The 17658-nt window shown below is 41.9% G+C and overlaps 1 long non-coding RNA gene and 1 pseudogene across 1 annotated transcript; one reads left to right on the top strand and one right to left on the bottom strand.

Annotated features, from left to right (window-relative positions):
- Positions 1-571: 571 nt before the first annotated feature.
- LOC115191493 (uncharacterized) lies at positions 572-16131 on the top strand. Its single transcript, XR_003877698.1, has 2 exons — positions 572-621; positions 16019-16131. It is a non-coding gene; the product is annotated as an uncharacterized LOC115191493 (long non-coding RNA).
- Positions 854-17658, bottom strand: part of LOC115191446 (E3 ubiquitin/ISG15 ligase TRIM25-like) — a 52590-nt pseudogene continuing 35785 nt past the window's right edge.

Below are 17658 nucleotides of genomic sequence, written 5' to 3' on the forward strand. Positions count from 1 at the left end.
GATTTTCTAACTGATTTGAATTAAGATATTTAATGTATTCATATATGATAAAATACAATGTTTTAATCTTGTTCATTTCCATGAATCACGATGTATGGTGTTGATGTATATTGGTTGTCATTCAGAACCATTGATATGTTTCTCAGTTTTCTCTCTATGTAATTCTCCTCAGTATCATTGAACAGGTCACTATCACTAACTAACTAACTAACTAACTAAACTATATGGTCTGGTTTCCCAGACACAGATTAATCCTAGTCCTGGACTAAAAAGCATGTTCAATGTAGATGTCCAGGAAACCGGCCCTAAATGTGTCATCTTTCATCCTCCCATACTGCTCAGTCCAGCAACATTAAACCTGTCCAGCCGGTGGTGCTATTGACCAAACAATAAAACCAGCAGATATCTTGACTTGCCACTCAGTATATCAGTAATGTTCAGAATAGTACTTTAATATCATTGGAGATTGATGGTCTTTTTAATCCACTATCCAGAGTCAGGAACAGATGAAGTTAGGTCTGCTACTGTTCAGTGATTAAATATGATTTATGGTGATGGGAAATAAAAAATACAACACTAAACTTCATCTAGTAATAGTTTTCCTTTGTTATTTATTCCAAGGTGTGTCTTTAACTTGTAAATGGATTGTGTGGAGGTGAGCTAGCGGTGTGGGTGAATATTCCAGTTGTGTTTAGGCATCTTCATGTCTGACATCCCCCAGTTCTGTTCAGACCCATTGAACAGGGTCACATTCTAAATGGTGACTTGTATTTATAGTCCATACTGGACCTAACTGTGGTTTACCAGTGACTCCAACCTAAATGTATGTAAACTTCCGACTTCAACTATATTCTCTCATTACTGACATACTTTTTCACTAACATAATTGCATAACACAAAATAATTCATGTTAGATACTGCTCACTTCCATGAGAGTCATTGAAGTGTTGGATGAGATAGGACCCTGCCTTCACCTGGGGATATTTGTTGGACCCATCACAACAGGTGATGAGGACCTCATCCTTCAGCTGCACAAAGAAAGCCAGGGACTGCAGTGTTCTCCAGTCTCCAGCAGGGGGCAGTAAAACCCTATGGACCTGAAAGGGAAAGTGAGGAGTAAAAATCAAAGGTGAATTTACATTGATGTTTCCACAGAGACCTGAGTCATATTCACTAGGCACCAAACTGAAGAAAATGAAACTGACCTTAAGAAAATAAAAGTGTTTTGCTACAGTGTGCCCTAACGAATACAACCCTGGATTCAAATATCAATAAGACAAAAACGTCTTGTATGATCTTATTAGGTAAAGGTGTTTCAAATGGAAGGGCAAGTCTCACCACTGAGAGGAAAACATCACTGGTCCACCTCTGCATCAGGTCAGCTATGTTGATCAGTACTGTCCCAGGGATGCTGGGAGCAGAGATGAACTCCCCTGACCTGGTACCACCTATGGAGTTGTCATTTTAATATCAGTTTAACCCCATTACTGCTATAACACACATCAACCATGTTAATAGAATGAAATGGATCCAGGTTCCATTTATTCTACAATAGATTTACTGCCTGTGGAACACTTCTCCAAAGTGGTCTGAAATCAAGATGGCTGCAGGTCTGAATCCCAAACTAATGGGGGGAAGTGGCTCCATCTAATAAGATGGTATTTAGAGGTATGAACCTTTGCTATTGGGGTGAACAATCTTTAACATAAAGTACTAGTCAAAAGTTTGGAAAACCCTTGAATGAGTAGGTGTTTTCGGAGAAACCACACGCTTGCTCTGTAAATGAGGAAATATATTACTATTTCTCCATCGAGTTTTGGGAGAAACCACACGCTTGCTCTGTGAATGAGGAAATATATTACTATTTCTCCATTGAGTTTTGGGAGAAACCACACGCTTGCTCTGTGAATGAGGAAATATATGACTGTTTCTCCTTCGAGTTTTGGGAGAAACCACACACTTGCTCCGTAAATGCACGTGAGATCTATGCACATTTCTCCCAAATAATATGAGAGAAATGGGGCTCTTGCTCTTACATGTCAGGACTGTTTTCTTTGTACATAACCATGTCTCTGGACTTTACACATCTCCTGAAATATGTGGCGTTAAAGACTCTGGTGACTATGGATTGTCCTTCAAGTGTTGTCTGTAAATCTACATGTTGTAACCCCCGATCTAGACTGGCCATTACCTTGCTGCTTCTACTGTCTGCAATCTGACCCAGGTCCTGATGTTCTTCCCCCTGCCCAATTAAATAGGCAGAGCGGCCTGAAGTTTCTGCAAATGGATGTAAGAAATTTTCTGCCCGAAGCCTGATTTTGTGGATATATGGATAAAAACTGCAGACCCTGATGTATTTATGTTTTCTGAAACCTGGCTCAAAAAACCTATTACACACAAAAAAATTGGCATAAATGGTTAGAATGGTTTTAGTGCAGATGGTAAATCTAAGGGTGGTGGTGTTGCTGTATACGTAAAACACAGCGGTCGTTCTGACATCTACTAAACCTCAGCATTTTGAATATCTGTCTTTGAACCTAAACCTTGGCTCCTGTTTAAATAGTGTTGTATCTTGTTGTTATAGACCACCTGCTACTGTTGGCTCTCTGGATTGTATTTTCAAATTGTTATCACAGCATGTCATCTCTGAGTTTGTCCTGATGGGTGATCTGAATCAGGACTGGTTAACATCTAACTCTGATCAACTCTAAATTCTATGCAATACCTATAATCTCACTCAGATTGTCAACAGTGTAACGGGGTTGAATATAAAGGATCCTCTGAAATCCTCTTTGATTGATTTGATCTTAACCAATACTCCTCATCGTTTTAATGCTTCTGGTATTTTTGCAAATTCCATAAGTGACCGATTTCAAAAAGGCTTTACAACGATCTCCACTACAGGTGTGTTGACAAAAATAAGAACATCAACTTTAGACCATTGAAAGCTCCCTACTAGTCATATACATGTGGAATATGGTATGATGATAACATCCCCTCTCTCTGTCAATGTGTTTGTGTGTCTCTAGTGAATATAGTGGATGTTGTACTGCCTCCAGAGCCCAAGACCAGAGAACAGTTGTTACAATGTGAGTCTCTTTATTGTGAGGTAACTAACAGTCTCTTTTTACTGACACTCCTAACAATCCCTCTAGAAATATATAGCAACAGTAGATCTAATCAAAGACTGGATATCTATTTGACTCCTCATATTTCTCTGATTTGATTTCTGCTGTGCTCTAATCAAAGACAGGGTAGATACAGTATCTGACTTAACTTATTGTTCTGACTCCCCTCATTGGTCTCTGCTCTGCTCTTTTCCCAGATTCCTGTCAGCTCACACTGGACCCAAACTCAGCAGGCACATACCTCTCTCTGTCTGAAGGGAACAGAAAGGTGACCACTACACGCCAAGTCCAACCAATTCCTGACCATCCAGACAGATTTACCAACTACTGTCAGGTTCTGTGTAGAGAGGGTCTGTCTGGACGCTGTTACTGGGAGGTGGAGTTGAGAGGTGATGTTTATACAGCAGTCTCATATAAAGACATCAGCAGAACAGGGACAGACAGATAATAGGAGGCATTTGGACACCATAACAAGTCCTGGAGTTTACAATATTGTAGTGGTGGTTATTGTTTCAGACACAATAATGTTGAGACTAAAGTATCAGGCCCTCAGTCCTCCAGAGTAGGAGTGTACCTTGATCACAAGGCAGGTACTCTGTCCTTCTACAGTGTCTCTGACACAATGACCCTCCTCCACAGAGTCCAGACCACATTCACTCAGCCCCTATATCCTGGGTTTAGTCTCTCTGGTACTGCTGAGCTGGTTAAACTGTAGTAGGGTCCACATAGATACTAGTCATGCTGGTGTAGTCTATAGCTGAGCTGGTTAAACTGTAGTAGGGTCCACATAGATACTAGTCATGCTGGTGGTGATGGTCCCCAGATTTAATGGTCTGTTTTTCTGTACAATAATTTGTCTGACTGTACAGTTGAATTAAAATGCAATATACTTATTTTTATCAAATACAATGTTTTAATCTTGTACATTTCCGTGAATCATGATGTATGGTGTTGATGTATATTGGTTGTCATTCAGAACCATTGATATGTTTTCTCAGTTGGTTCTCTGTCTCTATGTAATTCTCCTCAGTGGCGTTGAACAGGTAGTATCACTTACTAACTAACTAACTAAACTATATGGGACGGACACAGATTAATCCTAGTCCTGTACTAAAATGCATGTTAATTGGAGATGTCCATGAAACCGTCCCTAAATGTGTCATCTTTCATCCTCCCATACTGCTCAGTCCAGCAACATTAAGCCTGTCCAGCTGGTGGTGATCTTGATCAAACAATAAAACCAGCAGATATCTTGACTTGCCACTCAGTATATCAGTAATGTTCAGAATAGTACTTTAATATCATTGGAGACTGATGGTCTTTTTAATCCACTATCCAGAGTCAGGAACAGATGAAGTTAGGTCTGCTACTGTTCAGTGATTAACTTCTTTAGGTATAGGGGGCAGTATTTTCACTTTTGGATGAAAAGCGTGCCCAGAGTAAACTGCCTAATACTCGGGCCCAGAGTCAAATATTTGCATATTATTAGTAGATTTGGTTAGAAAACACTCTAAAGTTTCTAAAAGTGTATGAATGATGTCTGAGTATAACAGAACTCATATGGCAGAAACCTGAGAGGTGTCCAACCAGGAAGTGGGAACTCTGAGGGTTGTAGTCTTTTCAAATGATTTTCTATCCAAACTACAGTGTCTGTGGGGTCATTTTGCACTTCCTAAGGCTTCCACTAGATGTCAACAGTCATTAGAACCTTTATTTGAGGCTTCTACTATGCAATTTGATTGAATAACACCCGGAACAGTAAGTGGTCTGGCTGAGGTCACTTACCTCATGCGCGGGGACGCATGGCTAGCCATTTTTCTTTTTCTTCTGTAATGAATCTGCTAATGTCCGGCTGGAATGTTATCGAAGTTTTACGTTAAAAACACCCTAAAGATTGATTGTGAACATCGTTTGACATGTTTCTACAAATGCTGAGGGAACTTTATAACTTTTCATCAACGGTGGACAGATGCGCTTCATGCATTTTGGAATGGTGATCTGGATGCGCCAACAAAGTGATTTATTTCGACATAAATGATGGACTTTATTGAACAAATGAACATTTCTTGTGGAAGTGGGAGTCCTTCCGAGTGCATTCAGCCAAAGATCAGCAAAGGTAAGAAAATATTTCTAACATATTTTAGACTTTTGTCAATGCCGTGGCTGGACGGCTAACTGTATAGCTTGCATTGACGGTGGGGCTCAGTACTCAGAATATTGAACAATGTGCTTTCTCCGTGAAGTTATTTTGAAATCTGACAAAGCGGTTGCTTAAAGGAGTAGTTTATCTATAATTCTTTAATTAATTGCTATATATTTTGTCAATGTTTATGATGAGTGTTTCTGTAAATTGATGTGCCCATTCATCGGAAGTTTTGGGGTGACTACATTTTCTGAACGTCATGTGCCAATGTAAAATGGGGTTTTTGGATATAAATATGAACTTGATAGAACAAAAAATGCATGTATTGTCTAACATGATGTCCTAGGAGTGTCATCTGATGAAGATCGTCAAAGGTTAGTGCATCATTTTAGCTGGTTTTCTGCTTTTGTTGACGCCTGTCCTTGCATTGAAAATGGCTGTGTGTTTTTTTTTGTTTAGGTGGTGTCCTAACATAATCTAATGTTTTGCTTTCGCTGTAAAGCCTTTTTGAAATCGGACAATGTGGTTGGGTTAACTTGTTATGGATAGGGGGGCAGTATTTTCACGGCCGGATAAAAAACGTACCCGATTTAATCTGGTTATTACTCCTGCCAAGAAACTAGAATATGCATATAATTAGTAGCTTTGGATGGAAAACACGCCAAAGTTTCTAAAACTGTTTGAATGGTGTCTGTGAGTATAACAGAACTCAAATGGCAGGCCAAAACCTGAGAAGATTCTGTACAGGAAGTACCCTGTACAGGAAGTACCCTGTCTGACCATTTCTTGGCCTTCTTTGTCATCTCTATCCAAAACAGAGGATCTCTGCTGTAACATGACACTTTCTAAGGCTCCCATAGGCTCTCAGAAGGCGCCAGAACGTTGAATGATGACTTTGCAGCCCCTGCCTGAAAAACAGTAGCGCATTTGGTTAGTGGTCGATCTAAGAACAATGAGACGGGTGCGCGTGTGCGCGTGAAGAGGCCATTTTCTTATTTCAGTCGTTGAACAAAAAAAACGACTACCGGTCGGAATATTATCGCTATTTTACGAGAAAAATCGCATAAAAATTTATTTTAAACAGCGTTTGACATGCTTCGAAGTACGGTAATGGAATATTTTGAATTTTTTTGTCACGATACACGTCCACGCATCACCCTTCGTTACCCTTCGGATAGTGTCTTGAACGCACGAACAAAACGCCGCTATTTGGATATAACAATGGATTATATGGAACCAAACCAACATTTATTGTTGAAGTAGAGGTCCTGGGAGTGCATTCTGACGAAGAACAGCAAAGGTAATCCAAATTTTCTTATAGTAAATCTGAGTTTGGTGAGTACCAAACTTGGTGGGTGTCAAAATAGCTAGCCTGTGATGGCCGGGATATCTACTCAAAATATTGCAAAATGTGCTTTCACCGAAAAGCTATTTTAAAATCGGACACCGCGATTGCATAAAGGAGTTCTGTATCTATAATTCTTAAAATAATGGTTATGTTTTTTGTGACCGTTTATCGTCAGTAATTTAGTAAATTCACCGGAAGTGTTCGGTGGGAATGCTAGTTCTGAACGTCACATGCTAATGTAAAAAGCTGTTTTTTGATATAAATATGTACTTGATTGAACAAAACATGCATGTATTGTATAACATAATGTCCTAGGACTGTCATCTGATGAACATCATCAAAGGTTAGTGCTGCATTTAGCTGTGGTTTTGGTTTTTGTGACATTTATATGCTAGCTTGAAAAATGGGTGTCTGATTATTTCTGGCTGGGTACTCTCCTGACATAATCTAATGTTTTGCTTTCGTTGTAAAGCCTTTTTGAAATTGGACAGTGTGGTTAGATAAAGGAGAGTCTTGTCTTTAAAATGGTGTAAAATAGTCATATGTTTGAAAAATTGAAGTTTTCGGATTTTCGAGGAGTTTGTATTTCGCGCCACGCCCTATCATTGGATATTGGAGCGGTGTTCCGCTAGCGGAACGTCTAGATGCAAGAGGTTAAGGAGAAGTGTAACTTTCAAATGATGAAAAATAGTCTTATGTTTGAAAAATTTGAATTATGGTAATTTTGATATTTTGTATTTCGCACCATGCTATTTCACTGGCTGTTGGGAGTGTGTCCCGCAGGTGGGACGCTAGCGTCCCACATAGCCCATACTAGTTAAATATGATTTATGGTGATGGGAAGAAAAAAAAATCCAACACTAAACTTCATCTAGTAATAGTTTTCCTTTGTTATTCATTCCTTAACTTCTAAATGGATTGTGTGGAGGTGAGCTAGTGGTGTGGGTGAATATTCCAGTTGTGTTTAGGCATCTTCATGTCTGACATCCCCCAGTTCTGTTCAGACCCATTGAACTGAGGTTCTGCTCGCGGTCGGTGAACAGGTAGGAGCTTAATTTATATATTCTTCTTCTAGAATGACCAAAGCTGTGGTTGTGTTCATGAAAAGAGCAAATTTGGTTGGTAGGCTAATTGCTAGCGGAATATATGTGTTGGTGCCAGTTTCACCTCTCTCTAACCCTTCAACAAGAGTGGTTGTTGCAAATTTGCCTCCGTTTATTACGGATGATCAAATCGGGAAAGAGCTGAGTCGTTTTGGTAAGTTTGCTAGCGGTTTTCGTGTCCTGTCGGAAGGTTTTCAGACAGATGCTGTTAAGCACGTTATTTCGTTCCGGAGGCAAGTGTTTATGTTTCTGAATAACGATGAGCAACAGCTAAATGTGCATTTTAAAGTGAGGCATGTGGAGAGGCTCTATGCAGGGTTTGCCAGCACAGATAGTCTACGGTGTTTTGAGTGTGGGGATTTGGGGCATAAGAGCTTTGCGTGCCCACATAAAGGCCGTAGACAAGGTACAAGGTACAAGCGCCAGTGGGGAAATCGAGGTCAAAGTGCAGGGGGTAATGAGATGCAGACAGCAGAGGCTGGGCCTAGTCATGCCAGGGATGGTGGTGTAGATGAGGCTGGGCCTAGTCATGCTATGGAGGGTGGTGTAGATGAGGCTGGGCCTAGTCAGGCTAGAGATGGTGGTGTAGATGAGGCTGGGCCTAGTCAGGCTAGAGATGGTGGGGTAGCTGAGGCTGGGCCTAGTTATGCTAAGGAGGGTGGTGTAGATGATGCTGGGTCTAGTCAGGTTATGCTAGTGGATGAGGAGAGTATAGTGGGGAAGTGTAAGAGACTAGGGGGGATGATGAGGGTGTCAAGTGAAAAGGAAAAAGGTTGTGGTCAAAGGCACCATGGAAACTTAGCTTGTTGCTGTGGGAGATGCCCTGACCAGAGAGGAAGAGCAGCTGGTCAGGGTGGGAGATAGAGATGAGGAGGAAAGTGAGTCTGAGGAAGAGGAGTTATTTTGTTCAGACTCCTCTTCAATAGGCCCGGAGCTTACAGCCAGTCAAGCAGAGGGGTCTAAGTACACGTTGAGAGAACTGATAAGGTTCCTGAATGAGACCAAGGGGGAAAAAGTTAATCTTGAGGCTTTTTTTCTGATCCAAGAAAGTTTGTAAGATCAGTACAACATGCTATGAAAAATGAGGGGCATGGTGTCCTCTCACCCAGGAAACGGTTTAGGTTGAGGAAGTGGGTCACAACAGTGCGTAAAGGTTTACCTTCAGACACTGTTTAGATGTATATTTTATTTCTGACACTGGGGCTTTTTGAGCTTTGCTATTGGTATATTTCTCTGCTGGCTTTTCTCCCACTTCTTATGGAGACTCTTCGGGTAGGCTCACTCAATATAAATGGTGCCAGAGATGCGGGAAAGAGGAGTGTGTTGGGTGAATATGTAAAACAAAAAAAAGTACAGGTGTTGTTTCTGCAGGAGACACATAGCGATGTGTTGAATGAAGTCGATTGGGGGCTCTGGTGGAAAGGGGCAAGTGTGTTGAGCCTTGGGACAAATGTTAGTGCAGGGGTGGCAGACCTTTTTGCACCGGGTCTGTCTGTAAAAATTTGCTCCTCAAAGGAGGTGTGTAGGGGTAGGCTGCTTGTTGTTCAAGCAGAAATTAACAACATGGGTTTTGTCTTTATAAACGTGTATGCGCCTAATACAGGGAGAGAAAGAGGGGTTCTATTTGGGAGTCTGAGACAGGAGCTCTCACAGGTAACGCCTGAGGAGACGCTGGTGGTCGGAGGGGACTGGAACTGTACAATGGATTTTACAAAAGACAGAAATGGGGAAGAGCCTCATTCAGTGTCAGTGGGAGTATTAACTTCTCAGGGCTACGTGGGACGCTACCGTCCCCCCCACGGTTCACACTATTCAACAGCCAGTGAAAAATCAGAGCGCCAAATTCAAAACAACAAAATGTCATAATTCAAAGTTCTCAAACATACGACTATTTTACACCATTTGAAAGATAAACATCTCCTTAATCCAACCACATTGTCCGATTTCAAAAAGGATTTACGGCGAAAGCATACAGTTAGATTATGTTAGGACAGTACATAGACAAAAAATGACACTTACATTTTCAATGCAAGGACAGGTGTCACCAAAAGCAGAAAACCAGCTAAAATTATACACTAACCTTTGACAATCTTCATCAGATGACACTCCTCGGACATTATATTAAACAATACATGCATTTTTTGTTCTATTAAGTTCATATTTATATCCAAAAAAACAATTTTACATTGGCGCATGGTCGTTCAGAAAATGTATTGCCCCCAAAACTTCCGGTGAAAGGGCACATCAATTTACAAAAATACTCATTATAAACGTTGATAAAATATTAAACTGTTATTCAAAGAATTATATAATTATAAATGAACTGCTTTGACAGATTTCAAAATAACTTTACTGGGAAAGCACACTGCAATAATCTGAGTACTGTGCTCAGAAAAATACACTATGCAATACAGATAGCCGCCATTTTGGAGTCATCTATAATATTAAATAGCATTAGAAATATTCACTTACCTTTAGTAATCTTCATCAGAAGGCACTTCCAGGAATCCCAGGTCCACAATAAACGTAGTTTTATTCGATAAAGTCCATAATTTATGTCGAAATACCCTCTTGTTGTTTGTGCGTTGAGTAAGCTACTCAAAGTGTAGGAAGCGCGAGGAAAATGTCACAACGAAAAGTCAAAAAAAGTTATATTTACGTTCATTCAAACATGTCAAACGTTGTATAGCATCAATCTTTAGAGCCTTTTATCTTAGAACTTCAATAATATTCCAACCGGACGATTGCAATGTCTTGAAAAATGTTTTGGAACACAGCTACCTCCTCACGTGAACGAGCGTCAGAAACCCATGTCATTTTCTGAGTCACCTACTTCCATGTCCTCTTGTTTGCTCTGTGTTTACCGCAAAAGCCTCAAACAACTTTCTAAATACTGTTGACATCTAGTGGAAGCCTTAGGAAGTGTAAAATGAACCCTAAGTCACTGTGTGTTAGAAAGGCAATGACTTGAAAAGACTACAGGCACTAGATTTCCATTTCCTGGTTGTATTTTTCTCAGGTTTTTGCCTGCCATATGAGTTCTCTTATAGTCACAGACATCAGTCAAACAGTTTTGGAAACTTTAGAGTGTTTTCTATCCAAATCTACTAATAATTTGAAAATATTTGACTCTGGACCCGAGTATTAAGCTGTTTACTCTGGGCATGCTTTTCATCCAAAAGTGAAAATACTGCCCCCTAGCCCAAGCAGGACATCATTAATCAGTTTGACCTAGTGGATGTTTGGAGAACTAAATATCCAAACACAAGACAGCATACATGGGTGAAGGTTTTTGGGGCTAGGGTGAGTGCAGTCCGACTTTATCGGTTTTATATGTCTAGGAATCGGAGCAATAGGCTGTTGGGCGCTACCATTCTCCCGGTGGGGTTTTCCGATCATCATATAACCATGGCTCGGCTGTCTATTTCACCAGGGCCCCGGCAGGCATCCTATTGGAAGTTCAATGTAAAGCCCTTACAAGATGCCACTTTTTGCTCAGGTTTCCAGACCATTTGGGAAAGGTGGGGGCAGTGAAGAGAGGAGTATGAGTCTCTGAGTCAATGGTGGGATGTGGGGAAAGTCCAAATTTGGCTTTTCTGTCAACAGTACACAGCTCTCTCATCCTCAGAGGCTAGGAGAGTAGTGGGGGAACTAGAGCAATGTATTAGTGAGATGGAGGTAGAGATGGTGGGGCAAGGCAATGTAGGCCTCCAGGCTAATTTAGCTGAATTACGTAGGGACCTGAGCAGTTTTTTCCATGTTAAAGCAAAAGGAGCACATGTAAGAGCTAGGTTCTCCATGCTCAAGAAGATGGATGCTCCCTGCTCCTTCTTCTTTGGTTTGGAAAGACAGAGCAGTGAAGCCAAGGGTATGCATTGTGTACGGCTGTCTGATGGGCGGGTGATCTCTGTGGTGGGTGAGATGCGGGAGCGGACTATAGAGTTTTATACTGAATTGTATAGGGCAGAAGGGTGTGATCCTATGTGTGCTCAGGTCTTGTTCGCAAGACTCCCTAAGCTCTCTCTGGCACAGAGGGATGAAATGGACATTCCTCTGTTGTCCCATGAACTGGCAGAGGCTGTAATCCAGATGTCCCCGGTCATGCACCAGGGGTCAATGGACTCCCTGTGGAGTTTTATAAAAAATTCTGTGAAATAATTGGACTGGACTTCTTTTCCGTGTTGAGTGAATGCATCGGGGTAGGAGAGTTGCCGTCAGGCGGCTCTGACTCTCCTGCCCAAAAAAGGGGACTTGTGTGAACTTAAGAGCTGGAGGCCTGTGGCATTACTCTGTGCGGACTACAAGATATTTGCCAAGGTCCTCTCTAACAGATTGAAGTCCCATTTGGACTCGATAGTACATCAGGACCAAACATATTGTGTACCAGGATGCTCAATCACGGACAACTTGTTCTTAATCAGGGACATGTTGGACATGTCGAGAGGTTCTAATGTGAACTTTGGACTCGTCTCTTTAGAGCAAGAGAAGGCTTTTGATAGAGTGGACCATGAGTATCTGTTTAATGTGATGTCTGTGTTTGGGTTTGGGAAGAGTTTTTTGACCTGTGTGAAGCTGTTGTATGCTGGGGCGTCATGTATGGTCAAGGTGGGAGGGGGGCTCAGTAGGCCAGTCTGGGTGAGTTTCTAATGTGAACTTTGGACTTTAGATCAAGAGAAGGCTTTTGATAGAGTGGACCATGAGTACCTGTTTAATGTGATGTCTGTGTTTGGGGAAAGGTTTTTGACCTGTGTGAAGATGTTATATGCTGGGGCATCATGTACGGTCAAGGTGGGAGGGAGAGTCAGTAGGCCAGTCTGGGTGAGACGGGGCAATAGACAAGGATGCCCTCTATAAGGGCAGTTATATACACTTGCCATTGAACCTTTTTTTGGGCTTGCTACGCAGGAAACTGCAGGGAGTGTGCTGGACAGGCATGGGTGTGGTGACAGGCATAGCAGTGTCAGCATATGCAGATTATGTTTCTGTGATGGTTAGGGGCGGTCAGGATATGCAGGCACTAGAGACTAGTCTGGAGGTGTACGAGGGAGCTTCGTCAGCTAAGGTTAACTGGGGCAAGAGCAAAGCTCCGTTATGTGGGGCATGGGGGGATAGGGCCCCTCCTCTGCTTTCAGGGGGTTTGCAGTGGGGTTGGGAAGGGCTTAAAGTGTTGGGGGTGTACCTGGGCTCGGGAGGGGTGGGTCAGGAAGAACTGGAAAGGGCTGTCACAGGCAGTGGTGTCAAGACTGGCCAGGTGGAGGTGGCTCCTGTCCCAAGTGTCATATAGAGGGAGGGTGCTGATAAAAAACAACCTGGTGGCATCTTCCCTGTGGTGGACTTTTTCTGGTCGGGCCATCACTGGCTGAGGGCGACAGTGTTGTACATGACCGTCTACGAAGGAGGACAGGGTCTGGTGGAACTGGAGAGCAGGATGGCTGCCTTCCGAATAAAGGCGGTGCAGAGACTGCTGTACCATACTGATGTTTGCTGGAGGGAACCAGCACGCACACTGCTGAGGAGAGCTGGTGGATTAGGGTTGGACTGGCAGCTGTTCCTCGTGAAGCTGGAGAGGCTGAGTACAGCAGGTCTCTCAGATTTTTACTCTGCAGTGCTGAGGGCCTGGCAGCTGCTAAGGCCCACACAAAAAGGGGGTGTGGAGCCTGGGCTGTGGGTGTGGGAGGAGCCTATCTTCAACAACCCAGCCATCCCTTTGAGATTGGTTCAGTCAGCCACCCTGCAGAGGCAACTGATGGCAGCGGGTTTACAAAGGCTGGGTGACCTGCGACTGCTGGGAGAGGAGGGGTGGAAAACCCTGGTAGTCCTGGCACAACAAACAGGAATAACGTCTCTTAGGCTGCTGGAGAGATTCCTGGGGGAGGTCCAGGAGGCACTGTCTGAGCAGGTAAAGGGGGTGTTTGAGCGGCCAAAGGGGGAGCGGCCACCAATGTTTCCACCATTGCAGGTGACGGCAGAGACTGGAGACTGGCAAGGGGGTCTGGAGGACTTTCTAGATTTTAACCTCTTGCATCTACACGTTCCGCTAGCGGAAACCCGTTCCGCCAGCGGGACACCTAGCCAACAGCCAATGGGATCGCATGGCGCGAAATACAAAAACTACTAAAATACCACAATTCAATTTTCTCAAACAATCCAAAATTTTACACCATTTTAAAGATAAAACTCTCGTTAATCTAACCACATTGTCCGATTTCAAAAAGGCTTTACAGAGAAAGCAAAACATTAGATTATGTTAGGAGAGTACATAGACACAAATAATCACACAGCCATTTTCCAAGCAGGGAAATATGTCACAGAAACCAAAAACAGGGCTAAATTATGCACTGACCTTTGACGATCTTCATCAGATGACACTCCTAGGACTTTATGTTACACTATACATTTATGTTTTGTTCGATAAAGTTCATATTTATATCCAAAAACAGCATTTTACATTGGCGGTTGATGTTCAGAAAATGTATTTCCCACCAAAAACTTCCGGTGAATTTACAAAGATACTCATCATAAACGTTGACAAAATACATAACAATTATTTTAACCTCTCTAGGGTAGGTGGCACCAAATCGTCCCACCTACGTAACAGCCAGTTGAATCCTGTGGCGCGATATTCAAATACCTTAGAAATGCTATTACTTCAATTTCTCAAACATATGACTATTTTACAGCTATTTAAAGACAAGACTCTCGTTAATCTAACCACACTGTCCGATTTCAAAAAGGCTTTACAACGAAAGCAAAACATTAGATTATGTCAGCAGAGTACCCAGCCAGAAATAATCAGACACCCATTTTTCAAGCTAGCATATAATGTCACAAAAACCCAGAAGACAGCTAAATGCAGCACTAACCTTTGATGATCTTCATCAGATGACACACCTAGGACATTATGTTATACAATACATGCATGTTTTGTTCAATCAAGTTCATATTTATATCAAAAACCAGCTTTTTACATTAGCATGTGACGTTCAGAACTAGCATACCCCCCGCAAACTTCCGGGGAATTTACTAACAATTTACTAAATTACTCACGATAAACGTTCACAAAAAGCATAACAATTATTTTAAGAATTATAGATACAGAACTCCTCTATGCACTCGATATGTCCGATTTTAAAATAGCTTTTCGGATGAAGCACATTTTGCAATATTCTAAGTACATAGCCCAGCCATCACGGGCTAGCTATTTAGACACCCGGCAAGTTTAGCCTTCACCAAAATCACATTTACTATAAGAAAAATGGTCTTACCTTTCCTGTTCTTCGTCAGAATACACTCCCAGGACTTCTACTTCAATAACAAATGTAGGTTTGGTCCCAAATAATCCATCATTATGTTCCATCAGCGACGTTTTCTTTGTGCGTTCTAGACACTATCAGAATGGTAAATCACGGTCGTGCGCATGGCGCATAACGTGACAAAAAAATTCTAAATATTCCATTACCGTACTTCGAAGCATGTCAACCGCTGTTTAAAATCAATTTTTATGCAATTTATCTCGTAGAAAAGCGATAAAATTCCGGCCCGGGAATCTGCGTGTCTGTAAACAGAGGGAAAAACAGAAAGACGGGGGCGGCCAGTGCCCACGCCTAAGCCCTTTGTCCTCTGATAGACCACTTAGCAAAAGCGCTCGTGTGTTTCAGCCAGGGCTTTGAATTACATCATTCAGGTTTTTCCCGGGCTCTGAGAGCCCATTGGAGCCGTGGGAAGTGTCACGTAACAGCAGAGATCCTTAGTTTTTGGAAGAGATGTCAAAGAAAGCCAATAAATGGTCAGACAGGCCACTTCCTGTAAAGGAATCTCTCAGGTTTTTGCCTGCCAAATGAGTTCTGTTATACTCACAGACACCATTCAAACAGTTTTAGAAACTTTGGAGTGTTTTCTATCCAAAGCTAATAATTATATGCATATTCTAGTTTCTGGGCAGGACTAATAATCATATTAAATCGGGTACGTTTTTTATCCAGCCGTGAAAATACTGCCCCCTAGCCATAACAGGTTAAATATATATTTATATATTCATGAGTTAATCAAGTTGTCTTTTTAAAAGAACACATTGATGAGTTAGTTAATTAAGATGATTAATATAAAAAGGGGCTTCTTCTATAGAAATATTCAGGCCTCTGGCTTAATAGTAAAAAGCAGATAGTTCAATCGATGTTCTTACTGATTCTAGACTGGTGAAATCATCTATATGAATGCAGCTGCCACTTCATTAAAACAATTACATGCATTTGACCATAGAGCACTTTGTCTTATTATGGGTCGAGGTTATTCCAAGGTGTGTCTTTAACTTGTAAATGGATTGTGTGGAGGTGAGCTAGTGGTGTGGCTGATAGAATAGAATGAAAAGGGAGGAGGGGAGGAAGAGGGGAGGAGTGAAGGGCTGTTCAAGAAACCAGATGAGGAAGAGAAAGATGTTCAGGGGAATTACTGGCTCTGTTCCAAATGGTTCCCTATTCCCTACGTAGTGCACTACGGTGCTTCTGACCAGGTCTAACGTAGTGTTCTACATAGGGAATATGGTGTAGATTTATTACCATATCATGCTTTAGTGTTTGGTACAAAAACATGTATCTCCACCCTCCCACTTCATGTCTGTCATCCTTAAGACTTCCTCTCATTGAACTTGGCCTCGTTCTAAATGGTCACTTTGTATTGATAGTCCATACTGAGCTTTACTGTGGTTCTACATACAGTATCTGTATTGATAGTCCATACTGGGCTTTACTATGGTTCTACATACAGTATCTGTATTGATAGTCCATACTGGGCTTTACTATGGTTCTACATACAGTATCTGTATTGATAGTCCATACTGGGCTTTACTATGGTTCTACATACAGTATCTGTATTGATAGTCCATACTGGGCTTTACTATGGTTCTACATACGTTATCTGTATTGATAGTCCATACTGGGCTTTACTATGGTTCTACATACAGTATCTGTATTGAGAGTCCATACTGGACCCCATGCCAGAAATGACTGGTATATGTAAACTCCCTCTACCACATGTCAACACCAATCCAATGCTTTTACATTTGTGAGGAGTAGAGAAGGAAAGCTACACTTCAGGAGGAAGGAGAGATTATTGAAAGAGGAGAGAGGTAATGGTTGTACTCCCCCATGGAGAGATGATAGAGGGATGTGAAAGAGGAGAGAGGTAATGGTTGTACTCCCCCATGGAGAGATGATAGAGGGATGTGAAAGAGGAGAGAGGTAATGGTTGTACTCCCCCATGGAGAGATGATAGAGGGATGTGAAAGAGGAGAGAGGTAATGGTTGTACTCCCCCATGGAGAGATGATAGAGGGATGTGAAAGAGGAGAGAGGTAATGGTTGTACTCCCCCATGGAGAGATGATAGAGGGATGTGAAAGAGGAGAGAGGTAATGGTTGTACTCCCCCATGGAGAGATGATAGAGGGATGTGAAAGAGGAGAGAGGTAATGGTTGTACTGGACTTATTTATTCTCTCATTACTGACTTTCTTTATCACTAACATAATTGCATAACACAAAATAATTAATGATAGACAGAATGCTCTTATAAGAGTCATTGAAGCGTTGGATATTTGTTGGATCCTACACAACAGGTGATGAGGGCCTCATCCTCCAGCTGCACAAAGAAAGCCAGGGACTGCAGTGTGCTCCAGTCTCCAGCAGGGGGCAGTAAAACCCTATGGACCTGAAAGGGAAAGTGAGGAGTAAAAATCAAAGGATAATTTACATTGATGTTTCCACGGAGACCTGAGTCATATTCACTAGGCACCAAACTGAAGAAAATCAACTGAAACGGAGGGTCTGCTTTTCTTTATCTTGGCCAGGTCGCAGTTGTAAATGAGAACTTGTTCTCAACTAGCCTACCTGGTTAAATAAAGGTGAAATTAAATAAAATAAAAATCAACTAGCCTACCTGGTTA

Source organism: Salmo trutta, chromosome 4, assembly GCF_901001165.1.
Source record: "Salmo trutta chromosome 4, fSalTru1.1, whole genome shotgun sequence".
In the NCBI taxonomy this organism is placed as follows: domain Eukaryota; kingdom Metazoa; phylum Chordata; class Actinopteri; order Salmoniformes; family Salmonidae; genus Salmo; species Salmo trutta.